Here is a 26086-nt window from a genome sequence, read left to right as displayed (position 1 = left end):
ATTTACAACAAACATAAACTGTCTTTGGGTAGAGCTGTGCACAACTGTAAACAATATTGCAGTACATTTTGGAACTGAACTTACAACATACATACATGTAGGTCTGTAAATCAGTCATGAAATTGTTCAATTTAGAAGACATTTTCAGGAAAAAAAGATTTTAAAATGTTTATAAAATTAGCTTGACACATTTTTACAACTAGTTCAACATTTTTGTACGTAATGACTTACGTAATGAAGTGAGGACTATTAGTTTATATGGAGTGGCTATTCAGCATTCACAAGTTTAGTTAATTTTGACTGACATGACAAGCAAATGATAATGTTATAAAACAGCAGAGAGTTGTATGAAAGAAACTGATGCATATCCAAAAGCATTTGCAATTTGTTGGAAGGAATGAGAAACGGCTGTTAAGATAAGTGCACATATGACCAGTTGTTTTGAGAAATGCATTAACTGTTGTGCAAATGTGAATAGTGTTGTGAGAAATGCACCAAAGCGAATGAGAAAAACCATAAAATATAGAGACAACTTCAAAGTTCTTGTGAATTCTTTTCAATTAATTCAACTTTTATCAAACTAATTATTTAGTTTTTGGTAGAATCTTTTGTTTTAAGTCATCATTATTTTTTTCTTTTATTTCATGCTTGTTTTTTATCTACAAATTCTCTCTTTTGTGTAGAGATTCACAGAATGCTTCTTGCCATTTAACATGTTAGATACGTTCACAAAATTCACACACTATGTATGTAAGTGACAACAAATGGCATGAATATAATTTTTGGACTGTTAGAAAGGTCTACATTTAACTGCATTAACTTGCATTAGACTGAGAAAAATCCTAGAAGGTTTTCCTCCTGAACCTCATTATCTCTTTGAGGAAAAGAAAGAAAGTCTAAAGCAGAGATGCCTAAATTAGGGCCAAATGTTGCCTCTTGGTGACCTTTGATTTGGCCCACCATTCCATCTGAGAAGAGAGGGTGAATGATGGGGATGGTTTAAAGATTGTTATTTAAAATTTTAGGTAACCTTTTATTGGTTTGTTTTAATGTTAAGCTACAAAAAAAAAAGCTAAATGAAATTAAATGTTTCAATTTAAATGGCTTAAAATAATGAGATTTAGTTTAAAATGTACATACTGTCACCCGACAGATAGAGGACAATGCAGAGACTGATGAATGAAGCAAGGCAAAGGCAGATTCTGCTTGACTAGTGTATTAGCACTGAACTACTATGTTATAAATGTGGTTAGAAATTACCCATGGCAACTTTAATGTAATCTAGTTTAGCATCTTTATTTTCAATATTTAGATTTTGGTCCTTCATACAAAAAAGTTTGGGCACTCCTGGTCTAAAGCATGGATAAGACATATTTAACCATAATGAAAATATAAAATGTCTATTTTCTATATCACTAGCATTACCAAATGAAACAAAACAGGCTATTTTTCAAACAGGATTACGAAAATGTTTTGGTATGAAAACAGATCAGAAAACAGACACATACCATCTTTAATGGGAAACATAAATACATATATCTGTATAGCTGTTGAATTAGTAATGGAGTAATGCTGCACAATAAAAACACAGCAGTACACTTATACCATAGTGCTGTAATATCAATAGATTGCTTTTATCAGAGGGCTCCATGGGGAGAGTTGTGTTTCAGGCTTGTTTGCTTTTAAGTGTGTTGCGGTGTTGGTAATCGTTTATATACTGAGCTTCATCCTGCTGTGTAGGCAGTGTAGCTGTGTGAGGAAAATCTGTATGAATGGACTATATTCGTAGTACACAGTTCAGGGAAAAGGCTTTTACAAAAAGGATGAGGGTGACGGTTAGGGTGAGGGTTATGTTTTTTGAAACTATCTGCTTTTCACTCAGATACGGATGCTTTCTGTATAGTGTTTACTTAAGCATACACACTTAGATGAATATAGATATGATTGTACCACGCATTTTTGCATTTGTTTGCATAAAAATGTATTTATATAAATATATTATTTATATTTATATAAAGTTATTCTGAAAGGAAATCTTTACATTACGTTTATGTACAAATGTTTGTGAATTCTTTATTAATCTATCAGTATTTAATGGATTTAATTAGTTGATTAAAAGTCACACTTATTCAAAGTTTTTATGCCATTTCAATTTAAATACTGCATTCTGCTGCTTTGCCTCTGTTGGCAATTTAAAAAAAATTAGAAAATACTTTTTTATGTAAATTTAGTAAGTCATTCTGTAATCACTTACATTTGAAGTCAGAAGTATTATCCCACCTTTGAATTTTATTTGGAAATATTTCCCAAATGATGTTTAACAGAGCAAAGACATTTTCACAGTATGTCTGATAATATTTTTTTCTTCTGGAGAAAGTCTTATTTGTTTTATTTCGGCTAGAATAAAAGCAGTTTTTCATTTTTTTAAAAACATTTTAAGGTCAACATTATTAGCCCCTTTAAGCTATATTTTTTCAATAGTCTACAGAACAAACCATCGTTAAACAATAACTTGTCTAATTAATCCAACCTGCCTAGTTAACCCAATTAACCTTGTTAAGCATTTAAATGTCACTTTAAGCCAGTGGTCACCAAACTTGTTCCTGGAGGACCGGTGTCCTGCAGATTTTAGCTCCAACCCTAATCAAACACCTCTGAACAAGCTAATCAATGTCTAACTTGGTACTGTATACTTGAAACATCTAGGCTGGTGTGTTGAGGCAAGTTGGAGCTAAACCCTGCAGGGACACCAGTCCTCCAGGACCGAGATTGGTGACCTCTGCTTTAAGCTGTATAAAATTGTCTTGAAAAAAAATGTAGTGAAATCTAATAAAATATTATTGACTGTAATCATGGCAAAGATAATAAATAAATAAATAAATAAATAAATAAATAAATAAATAAATAAATAAATAAATAAATAAATAAATAAATAAATAAATAAATAAATAAATAAATCAGTAAATTAAATCAGTAAATCAGTAAAAGTAAATCAGGTAATTACTTTGACTTCAGCTGTATGTAATAAAATCATGCTTGTTATGATATTATTTTATGCCTGACCATGAATTAAAAATAGACCTATAGAAAAGCAAAAGATCAACATAATCCATGTTTTTCCTTGTCACAGATTACAACATGCCTTGTTTTGAGTTATGTTTTCTTTTTGCTGGTTTTGAATGAGATGCATTGAGTGAATCAGAATAAGCCATTAAACAGCTTCTACTCTGTACTATACCTCACACAACTACAAGAAAGGTAACTTTGTTTACAAAATATTATCATAATTTTGGCAATTCTTGGCTACATAAATGCTATTGAGCTGCATGTGGGGTTGACCTTTCTAGTGTACTTACACGTTGTATGCTCCCATGTTTTTGCAACAATAGACCATTTTATTTTAATAGTTTGTGGAGCCCTTTAAGGTAGCAAAACTTAATTTGCAACCTTTTATTGTAGCCTATTGCACATGTTCTGAAGCTTCAGTTCGAATGCACATCTCAATCAGTTCATTTCTGTTCTTGTTAATAAGATTCAGTAGCTACAACAACTGCGACAGTCTCTTCAAAAGAACGACTCAAAGTGAAATTTAAATTACCTTGGATTGTTACTTAATACGAAAGAAAAAAATTACATGAAAAACCCAAAATAGCAACAGGAAACGTTGAAATAACTTTTGATCACTTCATATAGCCTAATTTTTTTGGGAAAAAAATGCTCTTTTGTAACAAATTTATTTTAATGTATTTTTGTTGGTCAGTTCTCTAAAAAATAAACATGATTTACACACATTTATTTGATTTGTGACAAATAGTGCAGGTTTATTATTTAGATTAGACCAAAACGTTTTATTTTTCAGATTGTGGTTTGGATTTTTGAACCTCACTCAATTTCACAAGGCATCCAAATGCATTACGCTCTCTAGACCTCAGCAGACAGTTATCCTTACAGCACTGGAGTCAGGAAAGAGCCTACAAGCAATCCTCTCAAGGCCAATTTGTACCTCTAAAAGTAGAAATTAAGGAGATCTTTACTCAGACTGATCCATGAGCCAGCTCTATAGCTAGAGAAAGTGAGACACCACACACATACAGTAGGCTGGTGGGCAGATGGATGCAAATACACAGCCATGTTGATTTTGCTGCATGTGAATGAGGCTTTCACAGTGTTGTTGTGTTGTGTGATCAGGCTGAAGAGCAGAGCTGAACCACTGAAGTGATCTGAGGACAAATCAAGCTCTGATCTGATTAATTGAGAAAGAAGAGTGAGTGAGGAGGACATTGATGACTTCATCAGCTGCAAACGAAACACCCACCACCCCTACCAATCCAGGCTCATTCTGATTATGTAGCCCTATATACATTTCTAGAGTGAGCAAAATATGTCCAGGAGCTATGTTTTTCGCAGTTTTTGGATTTGACAACCCACCAAAGGCTGCTGTGTATGCTTTTCAGATCTCAAATTTCTCTCCCGAGAGCCATTCACTCCTGCTGTTTTCACATAAATCCACCAAAGGCCCATGTCGACTGACTTACTGATTGACCAATCAACCAATCCTTTCACCCTCCTCCTTCCCTAACCGAACCAATAGTGTTTTAAAAAGCAACAATTAACCCGCCCACCCCCTTCCCTAAATCACAGTGTTTTAAAAAGCAATCCAGAAAAAGAAAAGCCCTCAGGCAGCCTGATTTTTACCGCGTTTTCAAATTTATCACATTCTCACCCTGTTATTTATTTGTTTATTTACTTTTTGGCTCCTGTTTTTGTCTCATCTGCTTACTGGAACTGTTATTCATTAGACTTGACTCCCATTTTCTTGGTCAACTCCACTCTGCATCTCAAGTCCACCGACATACACGTCGTGCTACCGGACAAACTGGTAACAGCGGAAAAGCCATTCATATGGAGGCAAGTGGTCAGTTTGTAAGCGAGAAAAGGTACAGCGTCTTTGGCCTGTAATGTTCATTTTAAAGACGAAATGCAGCCAGATGTAGAATTATGGGAATTGTGGGCCCAATAATGTTTAATTGGATGAACATGTTGTTGTCTTATGTCTTAACCAGAATATATATATATATATATATATATATATATATATATATATATATATATATATATATATATATATATATATATATATATATATATATATATATATATATATATGTATATATATATATATATATATACATTTAGATCATCTACTTTAATCATTGCTACTGAAATGTTAAAAGACTTTTAACCAGCACAACGAAAAATGTTTCTGAAGACAATCACCTCCTGCACCTTTAATTTTGTATTTTTTAAACAGTTAAACATGCAAATGTTTAGGAAAACTGAAAAAATATAAAATTTAGGATTTACTATACAAAAACTTTAAGCGTTATTGATACTGTCCAATATTGCTCTGTGCGGTTCTGTTGCTCTATAGAGAGATTGTCAAGCATCTGAAAATCTGAGACACAGGCCTCCAGCTGTATGTGTGCTACTTCAGATGAGAAGCTGGAGATAATCATCTACCTTTGTTGTCTTGAAAAGTCAAGTTCTGCTCACCCTGCTTTTTGCATGCACAATCAGTACCGGTTAATTTCACTCCTCACAGGAGCGGCTCGTGTCCGCTTTAAACACCCCCTCTGGCTCTCAGCACCTCATAAGGTGTTAAAGATGCTGCTCAAGCACATAAATATGGCCAACAAGCCATGTCAAAGAATTTAATTCCGAGCTTATTCCCCTTTCCCAGCTACAATAAAAAAAGAATTGAATGCAGTTTTAACGCAGCATCTTTGTGTCAATCCATTTTTTGAGATTTAGAAAGAACTTTAGGAACACTTTAGTTTGGTGAAATTGTCCCTATGAGCTGGTAACCTATTATTCTATTAAGAAATTTGCTGTTTGTTTGTAGCTAAAAAGTTCATATTCTTCATGATCTTATTTGACATCCTTACACCAGGGGTGCCCAAACTCGGTCCTATAGGGCCTGTGTTCTGCATATTTTAGTTCCAACCCCAAGAATTCACACTTAACTCGTGATTTATACATAGCTTTTTTGCTATGCTGTACCGGGAGAGAAAGAAGAGGAGCCCTGGGCCCGACTATCCCTTGAGCTCAGGGCTCCTCCTCTTTCGCAGGACGAGTGGAGATTGAGCTCAGGTCCACCTTTAAACTCTCCCGCTGCTGAGGCTAAAGGCTGATTTATAATTCTGCGTCAAGCGTAGCGCATGCTCTGCGTCATGCAGCAATGTGTAGCGCAGGCTCTGTGATTGGTCAGCTTGGTAGGGCGTACTGTTGTGGGGCGGGACCGAGAGCTGGGCAAGCCCGATGAAGTGATTGTTTACATGTGTGGAGTCCTGTGAAGGAGCTCCGGATGTAAAGTTTTGTTTTGTGTTTACAAAACAAATGGTTACCTCATGGTTAAAGTTGATGCACGTCTGCCGGTTCCCGCCTCAAAATGAGCAAGTTTGAACCATTTGTACATTAAGGAAGCATTTAGAAAAAACAAAACAACAGCGAAGAAACTTGACACAGAGCAACAGAAAAGGCACACAGAAGTATAAATGCACAGCTACGCACGTTGCATGAGCCATGGGTCACGCTGGTCACTTGATGCAGAAGCATAAACCAGGCTTAAGGTGAATCTCCTCAGAGTAAGACATTAGAAAAAAAGATTTAGGCTTATTTTTATCTATAATATACTATAATAAACACACATGGACATGGGGAGAACATGCAAACTCCAGCCCAGCGAGGATCCGACGCTATTGGTATTCTTGCTGTGAGGCAACAGTGCTAGTCACTGGGCCACTGTGCCACCCATTCTGGAAAAAGGTGGCAGAAGGGGAGGAGGGGGGCTTCTTCCAGGCAAAGATAGTTGTAGAAAAATCCTTTGATTGGAAGATCATGATTGGGTAATGCAGGCCAGCTGGGTCAATCATAAACACATGCTCCTCTTGAAATTAGTTCAATATTTAACTTTATTCACACCTGAACCAGCTAAATAAGCCCTTTCTAGGTATAACTTCCAGGCAGGTCTGTGGAAGAAAGTTGAAGCTAAAGTATGCAAGACCGCAGCCCTCCAGGATCAAGTTTGGACACCCCTGCCTTACACTGTAAAAAATGCTGGGTTCCATACAATTGATTTGTGTTATGACAACATAAAGGAATTAAGTTAACTTACTTGTGCAAACAAAGTGCAAACAACTTGTTTAAAACAACACAATTCTTGAGTTTTTTAAGGCAGCTTATTTTTTTTGTTCAGTTCACTTAAATAAGTAAAATGTAATAAGTTAAATTAATTCTTTCATGCTGACCCTACAAAAATCTATTGTGTGGAACTCAGCATTTTTTACAATGTACAAATGTTGTACACTGTAACATTAGCTGAGTCCCACACAATTCATTCATGTTGTCCCAACACAAATCAATTAAGTTAACACTTTAACATTAACACTTTAACACTTTAAAATAAAAAAACTTAAGTTGTCTAAATAAAATCTCAAGAATTTTGTTGTTTTAGATCATTTTAATGAAGTAGTTTGAATAAGTAAAAAAAAAATACTTGTTTGAGTGTATGTTGCATTTTATTTAAAGATGTTGATATAGTTTAGGTAAAGCTGTGGCGCAGTAGGTAGTGCTGTCACCTCACAGCAAGAAGGTAGCTGGTTCTAGTCTCAGCTGGGTCAGTTGGCGTTTCTGTGTTCTCTCTGCGTTCGCGTGGGTTTCCTCCGGGTGGTCCGGTTTCCCCCCACAGTCCAAAGACATGTGGTACAGGTGAATTGGGTAGTAAATTGTCCAGAATGTATGAGTGTGTATGTGTGTGTGGATGTTTCCCAGTGATGGGTTGCAGCTGGAAGGGCATCCGTTACGTAAAACATGTGCTGGATAAGTTGGCTGTTCTTTCCACTGTAGCTACCCCGAAATAATAAAGGGACTAAACTGACAAAGAAAATGAATGAATGATATGGTTTTAGTGTACAATATGTTAGATCACACTCTTCACGCCAGATAAATAAGATCTACCCCTGGATGCCAGATCCTGTCAGAAAATGTCTGTTTCTCTGGGTATCCAGACAACAAGCCAGCGGAGCCACCCATTACCCAAACTTGCTAGCCAATATTCACCTGAATTAACAAACTCCAATCTCCAAACAATATAGGAGTTGACTGAGAAGGCCAGAAAGGAGCAGAAGCAGGATACGAAGTAATCATGATAAAGAAAGAGCAGAGTTTATTGAGTAAAGTTGTGTCTGACCAGAATAAATCCAGCAAGTGTTATTATACCACAAGCAACAGCAATGAAAAATTATTGTGTCACAACATTGTCCATACAGACCTTGAAATGGAGACATTCTCTAGTTCTCTTAAAAAATGCTGCTTGAATCTACACATTCATAAGATCAAAACAATATGAAATAATAGTAATAATAATAATAAAGCAATAATTATAGGAAAATAGTAATAATAAAATATAAAACATAATCAAATGACAAATAATAATCAGCAATAATAATCAAATCATTAAGTATTAATGAGTCAAATGATAAAAAGCTAATTATAAATGACTAAAGATCATATGATTAAATGAAATAATTAAATGAAGAATTAGTGAATATAATCAAATGAAAATAAAACACGACAACACGAATGAATGGTTGCTTTCTTTAAGTAGCACACACATAAATTTGCTATTAGGATTCTCAGATCCTTAGTTAGATTCTTTACATATGACACTAATAAGATGCAAATGGTGGAACTATGTTCACCTGAGTTGCTTCCGGAAACAGCAGTGTTTAAGGCTCTTACTGTATTTGCTGCAGAGACTGGATGTGGTTGCATCTCTCTCTCTCTCTCTCTGTCTACAGTATGTGTTTTACCTCTCGGTGTTCTTTTAGAGGTTGGTTCCTGTCTCTGCTGGATTCTTCCGTCAATGATTGGCCCTCTGTTGCATTGGCTCCCTCATTTATCTCACTGTTCATGTTCTCTCTTCACTCCTGAGATTCCTTTTATTCTTCAGCTTTTTTCTAAAGTAGTGTCACAGTTAGTGTTCAAGTAAAAAAAAACATTAAAATTAAAAGCTATGTAGAACTGGTGGGATTCTCTTGCTGTTCTGGTGTGCTACTGATGGAAACCTTGCAATATTTTTTGCAGTATTGTCAAATTCATCAGTTGATCTGAATCTCAGAAATGGGATTAGTAGAAATTGCATGGATAATGAGTGAGTAAAACTTTAACATACTCTTTGTTTGGTTCACATGTAATGTTTTTAAACTGTTTTGTTTTTAATTGATGCGGTGTGATTTTTAGGAAACGAAGTAATGTAATGGTCACTGAGCCCAGTTTAATCTCTAATCATGTGATGTGACTTTTTGAAAGAAAATTATGTCAGTTTGTTCATTTATCAGCCTGATTAGCCGAGGCAGCTCCATTTGCTACAGTAGTTATAATTACTTACCATTACATAATCATTTATGACTACAAATCAGATTTTTTTTTAGATTATTAGCATTCTTACTTGGACATGTATAATGCAATATAAAGTAATTTTTTATATGAATTATTTACATTATAAATCAAGCATTTTTAAAATTTCAGTTCTCTCTCCAAATTTATACAAATATAGAATACAAATATAGCCCATATTTAGTCAAAGAAATTGATTTGCAGATAGTCAAATCTCCTTTTTCCTAAAAGAAAGGGTTTCAAAAATCCTGTTTTTATTTTTATTTTTATCATTAACACATGGAGGTGATGTGTCCCTAAGAGAACATTGCTTATCTCTGCTCTTATGAAATATTATATTTCAGGTGAGAGGAACTGCTGACACATGAAGGTGAATAGACAGTCATTAAGTGTCATTGTCCATTCTATGGTGTGGGTCAGCGGATGTGCAGTACAGTACTCCTCTTTTATGATCAGTATGGCTGAATGTCATCCGTGGGGAAAATTGTACAGGAATCTGATGTCAATAGAAACCTAAAGAAAAAAGTTTGCCTACAGTTTTTCTTTTCTTTTCTTATTTAGTATTGTTTGCTTGATTTTTCTATTTTATCTTGGCTTTTTTTTTTCTTTCCTTTCTTTTTAATTTTCCCTTTCTACTTTTGTCTTTCCTTTCCTTTTGTAAACTTCACATTTACAAACATGTCCCAGCAGGCACAGGACGTCAACATGACATCAGATTGACATGTCGTGGAATGCTGCATTTTGATTGGAAATCACAATGTCAGACAGAAATTGCATTTTGGTTACTTTTCAACACAACCTAAAATCAACCAAATATCAACATCTAATGATGTTACAGCTTGGCATTGTGTGGACGTTACCACTATGATGTCTATCAGATGTTGGATTTTGGTTGCCATACCTGATGAATAAATGTCAAAAATACCGGTAAATTCGTTCTGGCTATTTTCCGGAAAGAGAAGTTGTAACATTACCGGCAATTTGCCGGAATGCTGCGCTGTGTGAACGCAGAAGGAAGATTTCCGGAATAAGCGTGTGCACGTCTAGAACGTACTGACGTAAGACGTCTGCTTTAGCCAATCAGAACAGTCAGACGCATTTACGTCCGCGCGGTTTATGAGAATAAAAGCCTTTGAATATTTTCCCAGACACATTTAGCTGCTAGAAGTTAGTCAGAGAACGTTTATATGTTCTTCTTAATGCCAACTGTGTAAATGATCATCGATGAGATGCTTATGATAAGCCGTTGTTTGTTTACCTTCAAGCTTTGCGTGTGCCCATGAAACAGCCTGTGAGCGCCTGCACACGCACATATTATGAACATTTCGAAATGCGAAAGTGATCCTGCGAAAGTTGTTTACAATATTGATCATCTACAGAGTTTGTAATTTAGTCAAATGTTTACAAATACAAGCGCAGCCGTTTAAAGCTTATTTGTGGTGAATGATGTCAGAATTTACCGGTATTTTGGAATGGATGTGTGAATGCTCTTTTCCGGAAAAATTCCGTAACGTCCTCGCCTGTGTGAACAGCGCTTTTTTGAATATACCGGTAAAGTCGTTCCGTAAATTTTCCGGATATTTACCGGTATCACTGTGTGAAAGGGGCTATAGGTTTAAGATGTTGGCTTGACGTTGGGTTTTGGTCACTTTCCAACACAACCTAAAATCAACCAAGTATCAACATCATTTGACGTCGTTATTAGACATCAAAATAACTTTGTCCTTAGATGCTGGGACCTAAATCTAATCTACTATTAATTTCTTATGATGTTGTGTGTCTGCTGGCGTGTGTTACTTAAAAAAATAAATAAACTTTTTAGTTTTAATAAAACGTGTATTGCACTTGTACTTTAAAACCAAGCATTTTATTTATCTGTGTTTCTTTGAAATTGTTTGGGAAATTTACCAGCAAGTGAAGTATATTTTTATTTTTTGTGGCACTTTCTATAAGCCATAAAATGAATGCAGTGAAGGCTTCTTTTATTATGGTTTATCAGCAGTGATAGAGAGAGGGAGAGAGCTTCATCTCCTGCAGTGTTCACAGGATGGGTGCAGTAGAAATGAGTGCTATTGCGAAGGGGAAATAGAGGAAGAGTTCTGTGCTGTTGAGGGTATAGTGTTTGTTCTCTTGACAGTGCATCTTTTTTTCTTTCATCTGCTGAAAGGAGTGACAGAGCCCTGTGTTTCTCTGCTGTATCTGATGAGGGCTTAAAAGAGATCATCATACTGTAAACACATAGAAGAGGGCGGGATCAGCTCATGTCAGTCAAATACTGACACAGATTTCCACTGTTGTTCTTTGTGATGTGTTTCTACTCTAGACCTATTGTTTGAAAAAAGAAATATATTTTGTTCATATAAATGACTGAACTCTGCACCAATATACAGTGTTGGTACAAAAATACAGTTTGGGATGTTTTTGAAGGTCTTCTGTTTTCTATATTTTTTCTTTATCTTTTTCCTGCTTATTCCTTTTTTGCTGCTTCTGCTGCTGCTACCTAAACAAATCCTCTATTAAGCAATTGCAAGTTGTGTAGAATGCAGCTGCGAGGCTTTTAACCAGCACCAGTAGGAGGTCACACATTACACCTGTGCTTAAGGCACTTCACTGGCTCCCTATCAGTTTTAGGGTAAATTTTAAGATTCTGGTCATTACAGATAGAGCTCTGCATGGTCAAACACCCCTATATTCAAGATCTTTTAAGTAGTCACTTATGCAGCCGGTCTCTGAGGTCTTTTGGCAATGACCTTTTAGCCATTCCCAGAACTCGTCTTAAGACTAAAGGTGACCGTGCCTTCTGAAATCTGGGATCAGTTGAACTTTTTAAAAAGCATTTAAAGACACACCTTTTTGGTCAAGCTTTTTATTAACAGTATTAGTGTTTTTGTATTTGTATTTTTAATCAGTTTTACTATGTTTTAACAAGGCTTCTTTTATTGTCATGTGTTCTTGTACTTGTTTTCTCTTATTGTAAAGAACTTTGTGACTCAATGTCTGTGAAAGGTGGTATATAAATAAACCTTTACTTACTTACCTCTTGTTCTGCTGCTTTACCTCTTCTATTTCTTCTGATACAGTACTTCTTCAGCATCTTCTTTTATCACTTCTGCCTAATCTTCTTCTGCCTCTTTTCATTTTCTTCTATCTTTTCTTCTTCTACCACATTTTCTTTTTATTCTTATTTTTGGTGCATGTTTTTCTTCTTCTTCTTCTTATCTTCTTTTGGTGCTTCTTCATCAGTCTTTTCTGCCACTACATTTTCTTGTCCGCTTCTGCCTCTTTCTTTTGCTGCCTCCCCTGCCTCTCCTCCTTTTGCTGCTTCTTCTACCTGCTTCTTTTTCTGTCTCTTTCTCTGTCACTTTTTCCACTTCCTCTGCTGTTTGTTTTGCCTCTGATTCTTCTGCCGATTCATATTCATTGTTGTCTATTTCTATTCCGCTGCTTCTGTCTCTTATACTCCTGCCACTTTTGCCTCTTCCTCTTCTGTAATTTCTTCTTCCATGTCCTCTTTTTCTCTTCTGCTGCTTCTGCCCCTTCTTCTGCCATTTTCCTCTTCCTCTTCTGCAATTTCTTCTGCCATGTCCTCTTTTCTCTTGTCTGCTGCTTCTGCCTCTTCTTCTTCTGCCTCTTCTTCTTCTGCCTCTTCTTTAGCCACTTTTGCTTCTTACTTTTCTGCTATTTCTTGGGCCATGTGCTATTTTCTCTCATCTGCTGCTTCTGCCTCTTCCTCTGCCACTTTTGCCTCTTCCTCTTCTGCAATTTATTCTACCTTGTCCTCTTTTATCTCTTCTGCTGCTTCTGCCTCTTCTCCATCTGCCTCTTTTTCTGTCACTTGTGACTCTTTCTCTTGTGCAATTTCTTCTGCCATGTCCTCTTTTCTCTCGTCTGCCGCTTTTGCCTCTTCTTTTGCCATTTGCCTCTTCCTCTTCTGTAATTTCTTCTGTCATGTCCTCTTTTCTCTCGTCTGCTGCTTCTGCCTCTTCTTTATCTGCCTCTTCTTTTGTCACTTTTGCTTCTTCTTCTGCTATTTCTTCTGCCTCGTGTCTTTTTTCTCTTCTGCTACTTCTGCCTCCTTTTCTTCTGCCACTTTTGCCTCTTCCTCTTCGGATACTTCTTCTGCCATGTCGTCTTTTCTGTCTTCTGCTGCTTCTGCCTTTTGTTCTGCCACTTTTGCCTCTTCCTCTTCTGTTATTTCTTCTGCCATGTCCCATTTTTTCTCTTCTGCTGCTTCTGTCTCTTCTTCATCTGCCTCTTCTTCTGCCACTTGCCTCTGCCTCTTCTGCTACTTTTCTGCTATTTCTGTCTTTCTGTCTTCTGCTGCTTCTGCCTCTTCTTCTGCTGCCTCTTCCTCTGCCATTTTTGCCTCTTCCTCTTCTGCTATTTCTTCTGACATGTCCCTTTTTTCTCTTCTGCTGCTTCTGTCTCTTCTTCATTTGCCTCTTTTTCTGCCACTTGCCTCTGCCTCTTCTGCTACTTTTCTGCTATGTCTGTCTTTCTGTCTTCTGCTGCTTCTGCCTCTTCTTCTGCTGCCTCTTCTTCTGCCATTTTTGCCTCTTCCTCTTATACTACTTTTTTGCCATGTCCTCTTTTTTCTCTTTTGCCGATTTGCCTCTTCTTCTACCTCATTTACCTCATCTTCTTTTCTGCTACTTTTTCTGACAATTCTAATTGTTCTTCTCCCTCTTCCTCTGACACGTCCATGCCTACTTTTTTCACTTCTTCTGTCTCTTCTTTGGGTTAAATATTTTTACTACTAGAAATTTTAGCAGACATCCACATTTAAATACACTTTTTAAAAACTATATCAACATAAAACCTAAATTTTAACAATTAGACCATTAAAAAGAAAGAAAGAAAACAACAACAACAAAAACAACCAACAGTCATAAAAATAATAATTAAACATGCATAAATAAACATGCATTGCCCTAGCCAGCCACCCACCAGTGCTATCTAATGGTAAAAGTATGCACTAATGGCATAGTAAAGTTTGTAGAAAGAAAATAAAAGGGGACCATTTTTTAAAATAAGAAAACCTTGTCTATTTGGGTAAACTGGAGTCTTTCCCGATCCAATGTACCTGTTAACTCTGTCAGCCATAATTAAAGAGTTAGAACTTATTTTTATTCCACCTCTGCCTCCTCTTTTTCTGCTTCTTTGGCCTCTTCTTTTTCTTGCTTTGCCTCATTTACCTTTTTTTCTTTTCCATTTTTCATTTTACCTCTTCTTCTGTTTCTCTTTTTTTCTGCTTCTTCTACCTTCCCCAACCTTCTGCCATTTTGCCTCTTCTTCTTTTTCTGCTACTTTTTCTGCCTCTTTTGCATCATCTTCCACTGCTTCCACTTCTTTTTTCCCTCTGCCTAATTCAGTGGTTCTCAGCTCCAGCCATTGGGACCTCTGGGTAAAGTGTAGATAGAATACAGCTGTGGATACGCACATCAATATAGCACCATTTTTGTAACACTGTATAACAATAATTCATATTTTTACATTACTGTAACAGTTGAGTTTAAGGCTGGGCTAGGGGTAGATGTTAATAAAATACAATAAATGGGAAATTTAATAAATAATTCTCGTTAAATTCTAGCAGCAATCATGGACCTCTGGCCCTGCACATGTTTTTCTTACTTAACACACCTGATTCAGATCATCAGCTCGTTAAGAGAGAGATCTGTGAACTGACCCTTAGGACAGACATAGAAAATTTGCAAGGCAGGGGGTCTGGAGGACTGGAATTGAGAATCACTGGCTTAATGTCAATTGTTTCCCTAAATAAAAGTCAGTTACAAAAGAAGTGTTATATTTTTGAAATATTGTTTGTTTTAATTGACATAATAGTATTATTGTACGTATTATTGTAAGCTGTGAGTGTGGGATTCACACTCAGCTTTTGAAGGTTCTGCTGTGGCAGTGATGTGCCTTGTGTATCACTTCTTCTGGATGTCATTTAAAGCTTATTTCTAGGAATTGGTGTGTAGTTCACAAGAGGTTATGCTTTTATCTTTGTACTCCTTTTTTTTTTTTTTTTTTTTTGTTAAAGACATGGGAAAATACGCGTGTGTGTGTGTGTGTGTGTGTGTGTGTGTTGTCGATGCATGTTGCTGTGGGTGGTTGTGTGTAGGAGAAGGTGATATTAAAGGTGCTGGAAGCGACTTCTTTAAAATACCACGCATAAATTGTCCTACTACCTGACAGATATCACTGCAATAGGTGACCTGAGAGATTACACCTGTCTCTGTGAAAGCCGCAGGCTCTGTAAACAGTAAAACTGATCGAAGAAAATAACCAACTAACTGGAAAACAGACTGTATCTCTCTGGTATGGCTTTTATATGTTTGTGTCGTTGACAGTAGACTGACAAGATTTAAGGAAAGAGTTTGTAATGCCTGGACCCTGTGTTGATGGACGCTCGAAAGCTTTTTGCACTTTCATCCATAAAAAGAAAGGCATAGAGTATACACTACATATATTTGCAGGTGCAGTTTTAATCATTAAGACTGAATCATAAAAAATCATAAAGAAGCAGCCAAATGTGATATCTGGACTACGCTATATTGGTGTTGATTTTTTTTTCATGTTGCATACAGTGGTATGTGCTTGGAGAGTGCTTTAAATGTCTAATTTGTTAAATCCACGGAAACTTGCCTATCGAGGAATGTACTGGACAATAGCTTCTTTCACACAGCGAAACCGGTAAATATCCGGAAAATTTCCGGAAAATTTCAAGAACAACTTTACTGGTAAATTCAAAAACGCGCTGTTCACACAGGCACGGACGTTATGGAATTTTTCTGGAAAAGAGCATTCACTCATCCATTCCAAAATAATGGTAAATTCTGACATCATTAACCAGAAATGAGCTCTAAACTGAGCACTTGTATTTGTAGACATTTGACTACATTACAAACTATGTGGATGGAGAAGTATTGTGAACAACTTCGATGAAAATATAGAGAAACACTTTTGCATGTTGAGATGTACGTACATGCTCACCAGCTATTTCATGTGCAAGCGCGACACGTCACGTAACTGAATGAAGCAGAGCTTGAAGGTAAACAAACAACGGCTCATCATAAACATCATATCGATAATTATTTACACAGTTGGCTTTAAGAGGCAACACAGAAACGTTATCTGACCAACATCTAGCAGCTAAATGTGTCTGGAAAAATATTCAAAGGCTTTTATTTTCATAAATGGCGCGGATGTGAATGTGTCAGAGTGTTCTGATTGGCTAAAGTTCTAGATGTGAAAGCGCTCTTTCTGGCAATCTTCCATCTGCGATCACACAGCACAACATTCCGGCAAATTACCCCTAATATTACAACTTCTCTCTCCAGAAAATAACCGGTACAAATCTACCGGTATTTTCAAAAAGGGCCTGTTCACACATACAGACCTTTCTGGAAAATTGCAGGTCATTTTCCAGAATGGTCAGCATGTGTGAAAGGGGCTAATAACTGCTAATAAAATACAAAGAAGGCTCAATAAATGAAATATTAATAACTCACTTGTAGACACTGAATTTCCTGTGAACACTGTGCATTTTTTCATAGTAAAATAGAACATATTTTGTAATAAACCGCAGTCTATTATGGTTTCTAAACCAACTTTCATCACACTTCCCAGTTTTAAAAATCCCTATATGTATCATCTATAGTGCTATAGAAGTCTTCAATTGAGAAAGTTTTAGTAATCCATCCATTCATTTATCCATCCATTTATCCACCCATTTATCCATCCTTCCACCTGCCCATCCATCCATCCATCCATCCATCCATCCATCCATCCATCCATCCATCCATCCATCCATCCATCCATCCATCCATCCATCCATCCATCCATCCATCCATTTAAAAGTAGTAGTATGTAATAAAACATTAGTAAGTATAAAACAATAAATACAAATTAACTAAAGTAATCAAAGTATTTCCAAACCTGATCAGTATAGTAGTTGACCTACCATGTGGCTTTTTTACAAAATGTAATGTCCCCCAATCCTTTTATCAACTTGCGCTACATTAAACTGAATTACACCCATGCATGTGTTTATTCATTAATTGGACCTTTACTTTCATGAAAATTGCATTCATTCTTTGTTGATGATACAGGGCTATGCCTCTCTAGTAAACTGGCTAGCTACATGACAGTTGAGCAGCACAGAATAGAATTAAAGGGCCCAGCAAAAAAAAAAAAAAAAAAAAGCCAAATGCACTGATTATGTTTCTTCGTTAATTTCATCCGCTGCACTGCTTTCCCTAATGATGATGAGATAATGTGCTGGAGAACACACTGAGCTGTCACAGTGTGTGCACAAAAGACCCCAACCAAATGAACTGCTCAAACTGAGAGCAAGAACATTTGAATGGTAAGCAGTGCTTTAACAGAATTTGAACAGAACTTGTCTGAAAAATGCACAAGGAGTCTTGAGGAATGAATAAGTACAGCGAGTGCTGATTTTTGCTTAGGGCTGTGTTTGTGGGGGTGCGCATATGTGTGTTCTGCCATGGCCTAGAGGTGGTAGATGATGTGTTGTGAAAATGTTAATTTGTGTGTAATAAGCCTAATATGTGTTCGTGTCTCCCGTGAGGTGTAGGGGTGCAGGGAGTCCAGGGCCTTTGATACTCCTCTGAAGCCAAAAAACAATTTATTTTTTATTGAAAAATTCATAAGCTCATAATTGTTTTCTCATGTTTCGCCTTCTGTGCTGACATATACTTTATAATGGTGGCTATTAGGCTGCATTCTCATCCATCTACAGCAAGCAAACTCTCCCACTGGTATTTATTCAAGATTTGTTTGCACATACACAAAGTCTCGGGCCTTGGTGGTTCTAGTTTGACATAAGCAATTTTTATATTAACATTAAATTCAGATAATTGAAGATTTTTATGGCGTGTTGTTCTTTTACGTGTTGTGGCCTCCCAAAAAAATAAGTATATTTATTAATTATTATTATTATTTTTTTTTTTCTGAATTGCTTTGGCACATTTTTTTGAAACGGTCGTAACATTTTCTAAACTATGAGTGGAAATCTCAAAACTGTTTGCTGGAACTTCAGAACTTTATTGCATGTCTGCAAAGTGTAGTTACTCTTTCAAATATTTGATTCATGCTTCAAAACCGAGTTATTATGTTAGTATTTTGGTCAAGGCCACCAAAACATAAAGTGTATTTGTCATCTTGTGAGCCACACTGTTTAAAGTGATTATTTGTTTCTTCACCATGCGTCAGCCCTGGAAATTAAGGTTTAAAATAAATCTGATATTTGTTGAAAAGAGGGAATAGAAAACAATAAATGATCATTTGTTTTTATACAGTACGTTTTATATATTTTTTAGTTTTGCTATGTTCCCACAAATACACAAAAAACTCATCCATAAAAAAATATTCTTGGTGGACATCCTGTCGCTCTTGTTGGCCTTGTCAACGATTACACATCTTGCAAATTGCTCTTCCACGAGCATATTACTGGACATGTGAATGTAGTGATTGTGCTGTGGGCATTATATATACACTTGATTATATATACACCAAACAAACTTGATTGATGTATTGATAATGCAAATTTTATTACAACTAGAAGTTGTATACTAATTTAGCAGACATTACAAACAATGTCCATATTATATATATGTTGTATAAACATGTGCGTATACAAATGACTTCTAACTAAAAAAAATTGTTTATTGTGTGATTGCTTACATAATAAAAAAATGATTGAATTTGTGAAGAATTTGACAGTTTAAATGAGGATCGACTCATCAGTTTTGATCAAAAAGCCACATGACAATTCATTTTTGTCCAAACTACAGACAATTGTGCTTACTGATTGCACACATGTGCCAAAGCATTTGCAATTTGCTTAAATCAAAAAGAAATGCCACTCTAAAATGAACAACACGCTAATTGTTCAGAGATAATCTTAATGTTTTAAAAAATAAAAATGTCAATCAAGAATTGACCCAAAGCAATTGAGAAAAACTGTAAAAATAATTGACCCTTTGCTAAGCCACACGCAAAAACTGCCACCCACCAATCGTGGCTTTGCAACTGTAGCTACGTGCAGGGGCTCTGTCAAGTTTTCGAGCGAGTGCATATGGATTGTGCAAATCTGACACCCGGTATCCCTAAAGCTTGGACAGGATGGTGCAATTTTTTCCTTTTTCAAAACCTAAAAGCCTCAAGGAGAAATGCCAGCGTGGATCAAGCTCTGTGAGGGGCGCTAAAGGAGAGGAGTTGGTTTTGTTTTGATATTCCTGACAAATGCAGTGATAGAATGACGACAATAACTCACAAACCTCTTACCCTAAACAGATCTAAACAGTGTTTTCTGTGTTGCATAACAATTAATCTATCAGACTTTTTGGCTAAAATAGAGAAATCACGGTTTAGTTAGTTATTATTAGATTATTTTGAAATTTCACCTCTCCTGCTGAGTAAGAACTAAGCTGTTGAATGGTCAGCGTATGAGGCGGCTAGGCTAAGATAGCTTCAATTAGGATTGAATTATTCGCTAATCGGTTGCCTATTATTTGGTGAATATACCCCTGTAATGTATACTCCAGTCCTTTTTTTTCTGGCTTTCTCTGATATCTCACCTGTTCGTCAAAAATGACATTATATCCCTGAAAATGTCTGACACTGACGCATACACATTGTAAAAGCCGTGCCAGGCACAAAAGCTTGACAGGCGTAGCAATAGTAACTAAGAAGACCGGGCTTAACGAAGGGTCAATTGTGTTGTTAATACATACATAATATATTTTTTATTGAAATTTTTAAAAATATTAATTTGTAACTGTTCCAAGGCTATATGGGTAAAATGGGTAAGAAAGTTTAATCCAGCAGGGTAAAATAATAAGAATAACATTGATAACAATGATAAGAAATGTTCTTGAGCACCAAAGAAACATAATGTTTTTTTCACTGCTGAAAATTCAACAATTCAAGAAAAGGTTTTATATATATAAATGATGTATATATATATATATATATATGTATATATGTATGTATGTATGTATGTGTGTATGTATGTGTGTATATATATATATATATATATATATATATATATATATATATATATATATATATATATATATATATATATATATAGGAATAGAAAACCAGGATAGCACACAAAACAATAACAACGATTCTAAACACAGGCAACTCAGAAAATCCTGTTTTTGTATTTGTCCTGCATGATTACATTTACAAAAAATAGATATTGTCACAAGATCAGATGTGTACATTAAGGCTGGAAGTGTAAATACTGCTTATAAGAATGATCTGGAGCATAAAAGGTTGCTCTCATTATAACCCATAACAGTCAAAATACACAATTAGAGGAATGGTAATTGATTAATTGATTTGGGGATTGTTGGTGTTGGGAGTGGATAATTAGCACTCTCACCACCACGGGTGAGGTGAGTCTCTTGGGTAAGGAACCGATTCCCCAACTGTTCCCCAGACACCACAGCATTGACCGCCCACTGCATCGGGAGTGTGTTCACAGTATTTGAATGTTTAATATTTTGTTTGTGGACTTGGGTGGGTTAAATGCAGAGCACAAATTCCATATATGGGTCACCATGATGGGCTAAATGTCACAATTTTCCTTTCTTTTAAAATCATATACATTTAATAGACTATTGCTTTAAATTAATAACTACCAATCAATAAGCTAGTAGTTATTGTTTTGATCTTTGTCTCAAAGCACACAGAACCCCCCTGAAATCCACAGAAGGTTTTCAGTAGAGTAGAATCCTGATAAGTGAGGTAAAACCCTTCAGGCGTCCTGTGCTAGGAAACAGGGAATGAAGCCACTCGCATCTCTTTCCAGAGATGGCATCGCTCATGAGATGTGCATTTGTGTGTTAAACAGAAGCAGAGGTGTGCCATATGGCTGGAGAATGGCAGTCTGCAGGGAATTGTTTCAATAGTGGCTAAAAAGCTATTGCCTCGGCATGGCACTTTCAATAATGCACTGCTGGGCAGAATGAGTGAGTTTCCACAGCCCACCTCTCCTGCCCCTTCATTCAGGGTGCAAACAAATATGATGGACAACCTCAGGCTTTCTGTTCAAGCTTCATGAAACATCAAGGTTATTCATCAGAAAGAATCTATTGAAATGCACATTTCAGAAAGTTGGAAATCTAGTCGGCCATCTTGTTTGTGCAAAATGTTTCATCAAAGTCTCTTTCAAGAAAAATCTGTAGACTGCGGCCATATTTGCAACACCTACAGACAGTTTGTTTAAAACAAAGCCCTATCTGAATGAATGTAGGATTCAGCAAAAAAAAATCCCAGTCTGATTAATTTTGTTTGAGGAAGCACTGAATTTTTGTTTACTGAAAATGATCTGTCTAAAAAGGAATTTTCAGTTTTTATCTGAAAGAGAAAAAAGACAAAAATATGGGCTGAAAAAAAGGCTATTATTGTTTCCGTCCCTCCACATAATACATATGTGTTATTTATATTATATATAAATGTGGCCCGCAGCTGCACAGACTGATCAGCTCGCATGTTGCTGCATATAGTTCATCATATAGTGAAGCACAAGGGCTGTAATGGTACATGCCACACATCCCAAAGCCATTTCACCCTCCAGCCCAAGACCAGTTACTCACTGAAGCTAAGCAGGGCTGAGCCTAGCCAGTACCTGGATGGGAGACATAGGAAAACTAGGTTGCTGTTGGAAGTGGTGTTAGTGAGGCCAGCAGGGGGGCACTCAACCTGCGGTCTGTGTGAGTCCTAATACCCCAGAAACCGTCTATCGGATAAGGCTTTAAACTGAGCACCTGACTCTCTGTGGTCATTAAAAATCCCATGGCACTTCTCGTAAGGAGCTGGGGTATAACCCCTCAATCGGCCCTTACGATCATGGCCTCCCAATCAGCTCTATCACTGTCTCTTCACTCCACCTATCACTGGCGCCGTTGTCCTGTGGCTGCCGTCGCATCATCCAAGTGGATAATGCACACTGTGGTGGTCTGGAGAGACCCTCCCTCATGATTGTGAAGTGCTTTGGGTGTATGGCCTTACACAATTAATGTGCTATATAAATGAACAATACATTGCATCCCGAACTGACACGGTATGATGGTCACGGTTCGATTCAAGTGCCCTCGACGAATACAGAATACATTTACGAAGAACTAATTTTTCTGTCAGAAAATGCAACACAGCAGCGTTCACCTCTATTTTCCTGATGTCATGTAACTTGCTACACGTTAACATAAGTGGACAACACTAGTCCAGCCGCTTCTTCTAATTGGTCCATTTTTCTGAAACTGACAGTATGTGTTTAACAAATGAGTGCTGCTGTGGGTGAAAGTTGAAATTGTTTTATCTTCACACAGCTTCTAAACATGCAGTGCTGCAGAAGACTTGAGTGTATAACAGTCACACGCATACGTAAACAAAGGAAATATAAGATATTGTCTCATTATTTGAGCTCGTAAGTCTGTTCTCTACACACACATAATATTGCACAGCTGGATCTGCTAAATGGATGGACAGTGCTGCATTTTCTTTAAAAAACATTTTAGTTTACTGTACTCTTTACTTACTGTATCTTATATATAATACATCATTTTAGATTTTCCTTCGTTTAGGAGAGGGCTGATATTAATTTTTTGAACTATACGTTTCTGATTAGTTTCCTGATTATAAAGTTTTCTTTTTTAAAAATGTTAATTATTTTGTTTAAATTGTATTTTTGCATCACAAGAAGTTCTTCAGTTCTGTAGCTGAAAGGGACAAACACTTCTGCCTGTTTAAAATAAACAGAAAAGGCCAGTACAGGAAAAGCACTGACAGAATCCTGAGCAAAAACCTGTGGACGAAACTCGACAGAAACAATATGTGATGTGCTGTGATGTGACATATTAGATGTGACATCAGGCACACAGTAATTATCAAACAACAACTGACATAACAAACAACTGAATCAGTGAAGAACCCTCCCCCAAAGAACCTCTAGAATAGGGATGTCAAACTCAGTTCCTGGAAGGCTGCAGCCCTGCACAGTTCCAACACTGCTCCAACACACTTACCTGTCGGTTTGAAATAAGCCTGAATGACTCAATTAGTTTGATCAGGTGTGTTTAATTAGGGTTGGAACTAAACTGTTCAGGGCTGTGTTTGACATCCCTGCTCTAGAAAGATTAACGATTGCCTTTGACTAGAGGTTGGAACTTCTTTCACTGTGGTGGCCATATTGAGTGTTGCACTTTTGTCTATTATAGTAATGCAAGTGAACAATCGTTGTATATCTACTGTACGTTTCTTTATTTTGCTTTTTCAATTACCCTTCAGGGCATGAAACATAATATTTCGTCTCTTGATATTTTATTTTAGAATTTCATAAGTTTAGATTGCAAAATCTCTGTATCTCAATACAGTTTTCAATGTTGAGTAGTCTTCCTATTTTAAATCATGTCTAACTTTGAGGCGGCAATATTGAGTACTTTTAGTACATTATGTCCCCTACAAGGCACAGCACAGCAGACAAGCTCTTTTTCTTCACAAACAGCATTAAACGGTGATCCACAAGGTGGTGCTAAATTAAAATTCCATAAAGGTAGATCATTCCTTTCAGGATATTGGGTCAATACCTATTGTTAATGTGATGTCAGGCCCTAATGACAGTCCTGATCTGTTTTTAGATGAGCTGCATACATTTCCCACAATGCAGGTGGACAGAATGGATGTGCGCCAGCATGTTCAGAACTTTACTTTTTCACTCATTCTTGGAAAAAGCTGAGTAAGGGAGTTTGTTTTTTCACGGTCAGTGTCTGTCATACTGTTATTCACATTTAATTAATTTCTGTAATCTTATTTATATAAGTCACTTTTTTTTATTATCTTGCTGCAACCCTGCCAAAGCATTCCAAAAAACCTAAATTGTTATTATTTTTTCACTTTTTCTCCAGATTTGACATTAATTTATCTTTTTTTTTTTTTTTACATATTGGAGTTTACAAACAATATTTTACATTATTCCTGAATAAGCTGTAAACTGAGAATTAATTTGATTTTCAATGAATCTGTCGATTGTTTCTTTGATTAATCATTCATTCATTCATTTATTTTCTGTTCGGCTTAGTCCCTTTATTATTCAGGGATCACCACAGCGGAATGAATCACCAACTTATCCAGGATATAATTTACGCAGCGGATGCCCTTCCAGCTGCAACCCAGTACTGGGAAACACCAATACATTCTCATTCACACTTAAGCACTATGGACAATTTAGCTTACCCAATTTACCTATACCACGTCTTTGGACTTGTAGGGGAAACCAGGGACCCAGAGGAAACCAACATGAAAACGGGGAGAACATGCAAACTCCACAGAGAAATGCCAACTGGTCTAGCTGAGGCTTAACCAGCAACGCTCTAACCACTACACCACCGCGCCACCCTCTTTGAATAATCAATTAAATGGATAACATAAACATATTATTAGCTAAATAAATGTAGAAAGAAACAAACCATATTAATCCATAATGAAATATATTCCTCCACATGCTATCCAGTGTTGTCCTCCAAAATTGTGCAATTTCAAGGCTATAGAAATGAATGTACCTATAAATGTATCTGTGTAGGCTGTGCTGCACACACAAAAGGTTCAATATATAAAAAAATACATTTTTAAACAAAAAAAAGGTCCTTGTTTACCACTTTAATGCAGAATAGTGTATAGAACCAATACTCATGTGGACATTACTTTTACGTCAATTTTTATCATCTCGCAGATGCTCTTGTCCAAAGTGACTTACATGTAAATGAGGACAATAAACCCAATCAAAGTAACAAAACAACATGTAAATGAAATGCAGTATATAGATCATTTTGAGGGATGTAAACAAAATCAATGGTCCCAACGCATTTCCTGTTTTTGATTTCTATAGCTTCCAAGAATGCAAAAAGAGCCACATATTGATAAATAATCTTATGATATGATAGCTGTTTTAACATTCAGTTATGATTGAGTTGCCTCTTGTTACAGTTGAGAACAAGCAGAAAATGTTCATGGGCCAACGACATCCCCACATTGAAATGGTCTATACAGTGCTCAGCATAACTGAGTTTACCCCATTTTGGAAATGAATATTTTTATCCATTTCTCTGAATATAGGCAATGCATTTTGGTGCATTTAAACAAAACTGATTTACTAAACAGATATATTTATTAAAATAATATTTTAGTCATCAAACATATATAGAAATTGAAAGATAATACAATTAAATTCAAGCTAAATATTGCAAAAAATAAAAAATAAAAAAGACAACCTACAAAATTTCAACTAAATTTTTCTTTTTCTTCTTCTCTTGATTTTTCTTCATTTTAAAATTTGAATTTAATATTTTTCTATAACATAAATTTGGGTGAACTAGTTTTTGTACCGTTATTGTAAGGTATTTTGTTAGATAGCTCCATATTTGGCTTAAGTACTGACTAATCCAATGTATATGCACAAATAATATTGTATAGCTTCCTATTAAAATGTGAATTTAAAAGATAGATTTGTGAGTAGTGTACTTATATATGCTGAGTACTGTATATACTGCTTTTCTTTACTACATACATTTTTTGCTAAAGCCCAGCTATCCAGTGT

At 36.2% G+C, this 26086-nt stretch overlaps 1 protein-coding gene and 2 long non-coding RNA genes across 6 annotated transcripts in view; 2 read left to right on the top strand and 1 right to left on the bottom strand.

Moving 5' to 3' along the window:
• Positions 1–26086, top strand: part of frmd5a (FERM domain containing 5a) — a 221444-nt gene that overhangs the window by 28825 nt on the left and 166533 nt on the right. The gene's annotated exons all lie outside the window — the stretch shown is intronic.
• Positions 8219–17643, bottom strand: LOC141378842 (uncharacterized). 2 transcript variants are annotated; one of them, XR_012394338.1, is made up of 3 exons: positions 14029–16279; positions 11065–12954; positions 8219–10398 (listed from the first exon to the last, which is right to left on the bottom strand). It is a non-coding gene; the product is annotated as an uncharacterized lncRNA (long non-coding RNA). The 2 variants fall into 2 exon arrangements; XR_012394339.1 differs by having other exon boundaries at positions 8995–10398; positions 11065–13524; positions 13724–17643.
• On the top strand, positions 8445–17663 carry LOC141378844 (uncharacterized). The gene is made up of 2 exons (XR_012394341.1): positions 8445–10420; positions 16752–17663. It is a non-coding gene; the product is annotated as an uncharacterized lncRNA (long non-coding RNA).

The sequence above is a fragment of the Danio rerio genome, chromosome 18 (genome assembly GCF_049306965.1).
Source record: "Danio rerio strain Tuebingen ecotype United States chromosome 18, GRCz12tu, whole genome shotgun sequence".
NCBI lineage: Eukaryota > Metazoa > Chordata > Actinopteri > Cypriniformes > Danionidae > Danio > Danio rerio.
This window is presented reverse-complemented; position numbering and strand designations above follow the sequence as displayed.